Source organism: Oryx dammah, unplaced genomic scaffold (genome assembly GCF_014754425.2).
Source record: "Oryx dammah isolate SB20612 unplaced genomic scaffold, SCBI_Odam_1.1 HiC_scaffold_29, whole genome shotgun sequence".
Lineage (NCBI taxonomy): Eukaryota > Metazoa > Chordata > Mammalia > Artiodactyla > Bovidae > Oryx > Oryx dammah.
In genome coordinates this window covers 43,921,527-43,926,483 of record NW_024070213.1, presented here as the reverse complement: position 1 = coordinate 43,926,483, position 4,957 = coordinate 43,921,527, and the positions used below count along the sequence as shown (strand labels likewise).

Genomic DNA, 4,957 nt, shown 5'->3' with positions numbered 1-4,957 from the left:
GACATGTTTGTGTTGATGAAACCAACTTCTCTAGAAAAGTAGGAATGATAACAGGGTTAAACCAGAATAATCAGTGTGAACTGTGGCCTTAAACAGACACATTGTCCAGCAGCATCTTGCCCACCCACATGTGCACCCATGAGCTTCCTTCTGTCCACTCAAAGGAAGAAGACCCCTTGCAGGGGAGATGAGCTCCATAGATCGGCATCTCTGCTACTTAAAGGGGCACACACATATAACGATGATAATAAATAAAAAGATAATGATTACCATAAATATGTTTCATTGGGCCAGGTTGAGTCTGTGAAAGGACATGAGTTCATAATAATATTTAAATGAGAGGACTTTAGAGAAAGTGTGGCCAGAAAGGGAGACATAAAGGTTAAAAAGCACAAAGATCCTCTGGAGAAGGGATTGGCAACCCACTCCAGAATCCTTGCCTGGAAAATCCCATGGACTGAGGAGCTTGGCAGGCTACAGTCCGTGGGGTCACAAAGAATTGGATACGACTGAGAGACTTTCACTTTCAGTGGTAATGCAGGAGACGGAAGACTCAAGAGACGTGGGTTCAGTCCCTGGGTTGGGAAGAACCCCTGGGGAAGAAAATGGCAACCCAAACCACTATTCTTGCCGGTCCCCTACTCTGCAATCTAGAGCAGCCCTGTTTCCTTAGTGCCTCCCCCAGACCCCCTTACCTGAGCCCCCATCCTAGCATCTTTGTTTCTAACACTTTCTCTCTGCAATAGCCAGAGTTACACTTCAGGAAGAATAACCATCAGCTTGTTCACTAGGGAGTATGCCTGGTGGTGGAGGCTGGAGGCACTGACTGTGTGGATGGGAGAGAATTCACACAGGCTGGTCCACCTCCAAGCAGCTTCCTTTCTCTGTTCAGGCCACCCCTGCTCTGCTTATTCCCTGACTGCTCCATTTCCAGCTGCTGCTCTTTGTTCTCAGCCGAGATCTTAACCCACAATGTTCCTTTGGCCTTGAATGTTCCTCACGCCCACCTGCTCTCCTGAAGTTCTACCTCCTCCAATGCCACTTGCCTTCACCCTGGACCCTTCTGCCTTGCGTCTCAGGGCCTGGACATCAGGGATGTGTTTTCTGGGCTGCTCTATGGTGAAGGGTGTCTGTATGACTCTGTCCTGCTGAAGGACACACAGGGAAGACAGCTGAGGGGTTTGGGGGCACCTGCTGTAAGGGAAGGAAGGAGAGGAGAGCTGGCTGGCCTCTGTCTCCTTCTCTGCCTTGAAGCTGCAGGACCCTGGGAGCCAGGGCAGCCAACTGAAACTGTGAAACCCAAGGACCAAGAGCCAAGGAAGAGAGAGGAGGAGGGTGCGGGCAGAAAGGGCTGATCCTGGATGATGCCGAACACTTGTAAATGCATGTGGACCCTCTACCTCATCCTTCCGTCTTTCCGTCCCATTCTTGTCCTGGTCCTGACCCTTGTCTGGGGCCTCAGCTGCCTGTGGATACTGATGGTGTTCCCTCTGCTAGATTCCTATCTGGAGTGTCCTCCTCTGTTAGCCTCTGATTGGTCCCTTTCTCAAAGGGCTGTTTCTGAGAAAAGGGAGGACTGCTGAGAAGCCCGTTCCTGCCCAACTGCATGGCTGGACACAGAGCCCTTCTCTTCCCGTGGGCAGACAGAAAGTGAAAGTGACACAGAGCCCTTCTCTTCCCCTGGGCAGACAGAAAGTGAAAGTGAAGTCGCTCAGTCGTAGCCTACCAGGCTCCTCTGTCCATGGGATTTTCCAAGCAATAGTACTGGAGTGGATTGCCATTTCCTTTTCCAGGGGATCTTCCCGACCCACCGATCGAACCCAGGTCTCCCACATTGTAGACAGACGCTTTACCGTCTGAGCCACCAGGGAAGTCCTCAGAGATTCTACCAAATATCTCCCTCCATGTGACTTCAGGGCATCATCGTTAGGCAGGGAAAGGAGAGGTTATGGCAAGATCAAGTTCAAAGTCCTTAGCCCAGCACCCAGGCCCTCCTGATGCTCCTACTCCTGTCTTCCTCACCTTCCTGCCTTCTCAGAGCGTGATCCAGGGGCCTTGAGCACTCCCAGCTCCCTGGACTCTGATTTCCCCCCAGCTTCCAGGCCTTTGCTCAGGCTGCCCCTCCCCCTGCAGGTGGTGAGATATTTCCCCACCTGCCTCACCAGGTGAAATGTTACCTGACCTTGGAGGCCCAGCTCCAAATCCTCCTCCCCCTGCTGTCTCCCCCAGTTCCTCTCTAGGGCCCCCTGGAATCTTGCACTTTCCTGCCTGTGGGTCTGTTTCTGTAGAGTTTCTTTAGCTCCCAGCACCAGGCGGGGGCCCTGTCTCCTCTCTGCTGCTCCTCCTGCTCCAGGGCCTCCGGGGCTCCCTCCACCCTCCTGGCACAGCCTGGCTGAAACACAAGGTGTGGGACCTGTTACAGTGACGTGAAACAATCAGCTTCTCAAAGACGCAGCACAGCTCTTGTTTTACCTGCGGGGCAGTAATTCTATTTGTTTTCCTTGTCTGTCTTGATCAAAGGCCCTTTCTGACAGATAGCACCATCAGTTTTCTGAGTGTTTCCATATATGGACACCCCTTGCTTTCCAAAAGATCATCCTGTGTAGTGAGACCTACATGGCCTATTCCCTAGGCCATCTTGGTTTAGGGAAGCTTTTGTAGGAAGATTGTACTTTCAGGTAGCAGGAGACACCTGTATTTCCTCATGTCTCCTTACTCCAGACATGATACTTTTATAGGAGGAGAAAGAGGAAGAGAGAACTCGGGGGGAATATGGGTCTTATCTAAAATCTGATACTGGCCTGAGCCTTAAGCTGTACATTCCAAAGTCTCTGCTCCCACAGGGTGTCTGGGCCAGGTCTGGGTGCGCAGCCCAGCTCTCTCCAGCCTCTTGCTCTCTGTTCCCTAACTGCTGTCTAAAACTTTGCAACAGGAAGAGGGAGGAGTCTTATCCTGACTGCAGTGAATGCTCTTTCGAAGGCACATAAAAGGGTGCATTCATTTGTGACTGTGAAATGTACCATTAAATATGTTCTTTCGAATGAGAAGAAGACAGAGAAGAAGGAAATGCCAAGGAGGGAAGGAGGAAGGAGGAGGTGAGGAGGAAGAGGAAGGAACAAAAAGGTTCTAATCAATCAGTGACTCCCAGAGGGATCTAAATGAAAACCAGAAAGAAAGAAACTGCGAAGGTCCTGGAACAAAAATGTTAGAAAAATGTTGATTTGAGGAAACCTTTCTCATCAAGACACAAATCCCAGAGCCATAAAGAAAAGTCTGATTTATATGACCTCTTAAAAATTAAACATCGCCACGGACACCATAAAGCAGGTCGGAATACAACGGGAGCGCAGCAGACACTTTTTGCAGTATTTACAGTACACAAAGGTGAGCATCCCCAACACACAGCCTAAAATCCACATGAAAAGACTGAAATCAGTTTTTAAAAATTGAGTAAGAGATCTGAGCAAACGATTTCCGAGGAGTTGACTTGCCCAGGGTCACACAGCTCTTAGGTGGGCAGAGAGGAGGCCAAGACCAGTGCTTCTGACATGGGTATGTGAGAGGAATACTGAGGTTTTAATAAACCAAAAGTTTCCAGGATTGTTTCTGCCTGTGAAACACATAGATCTAAGCTCATGGCCCTCCTGTTACACTGACATTTCTACTTTCTGGGTTTTTATCTTAAGATGGCAAAGCCAGGATCTTAATGTGGGCACCTTGAAGTGAGCCCTTCTCACTTTGTCTGCTGGGCCATCTTCCCTACACAGAGCCACCCATCACCCACATCCTGAGCTGAGGCCCACTGAGCACAGGAGGACAGTGCCCTGCGTCTCCCCGTTTGCTCTCCTGTTCTTTTCCAGGCCTCAGTTTCCCCCCAGGGCCTGGCTCTGAGCAGGCAGTGAGGAAGCAGGGGTCAGAGGGTAGGTGATGAAACCTGGATTCCTTATATCTCAAAAGAAATCCTATGTCCCATTGGCCTCAGCACAGCCCCCTGGGGGAGGCCTCAAGGTGGCCAGGCCACAAGGAGGAAGGGTTCTGACCCCCCTGCCCTCCTTCACCCCCTCTGCTTCCTCCAAATTTCCCAACACTCACCCCCAACACTCACCTTCCTTCTGGGGTCACTGCTCATGTCTCAGAAGTCGACATCCTGAGCTGAGCCCATCTGAGCAGGTGTCACCCTCCCTCTGCACTGTTTAGGGGCCGAAGGGGTGGGAGGAAGCCATCAGACTCACCTGCCTCCACAACCAAGCTCTGCTCCTGCTTAACCCACCACGTCGGCCATGACCTCACCTCTTTGAGCTTCCATTTTCCCTTCTTCTGTCAATTAGTGACCATCATCAGACCATCATCCTGAGGATGGGGAGATGGGGGGCGGGGGGTCCTACCCTGCCTGCTTACCCAGAAGTCTTCTCCGGCTGAATGTAAACAAGATCCAGTTGTTCTCAGCTATGCAAAGCAGCTACCAGCTTTTTGACTCTGCAATAACCACACACAACTCTGAGCCCAGATATACCTGGAGAACTGAAAGGGAAAGTGAAACTCTCATCTCTGAGGGCTCAGGTCAAACAAACACCCTGTGCACCAGGCCCCGCCCTGGGCTATTCTCACCCTCCCTGCTGATGCTCTTAGAAAGACAAGCCCAGTCCTGTCATCCAGGTCCTTCTGGACACGGTCCACCCTGTCTCAGGCTTCACGATGCCACCTGCCACCAACTGACTGTGAAACCCTTGGTCAGTCACTCCCCCACTCTGAACTTCTTCCTGGCTCCTTCCACCCTTTCCACCCACTCACCAACCTACCTGCCTTATTCACCTTTGCACCAGCAGCACTTGGCACAGTCTCCCGGAACATACTAGCTGCTCCCTGAATACTGGTCATACTGCTGCTCCTGAGGGCCACACCTATGTGTGTTCTAGGCATTTGCTCATGCAGTTCCTTCTGCCAGGGACATTTACTC

General features: G+C 51.2%; 2 protein-coding genes across 3 annotated transcripts in view; one reads left to right on the top strand and one right to left on the bottom strand.

Moving 5' to 3' along the window:
* LOC120858581 (apolipoprotein L3-like) overlaps positions 1-4,874 on the bottom strand; it is a 19,998-nt gene extending 15,124 nt beyond the window's left edge. The window contains exon 1 of one of the 2 annotated variants that reach the window (XM_040234730.1): positions 4,399-4,874. The gene's annotated coding sequence lies outside the window, so the exon portion shown is untranslated. The other variant, XM_040234731.1, reaches the window with a different exon arrangement.
* The window catches only part of LOC120858579 (apolipoprotein L2-like), a 148,576-nt gene that overhangs the window by 49,889 nt on the left and 93,730 nt on the right, over positions 1-4,957 (top strand). The window lies entirely within an intron of this gene.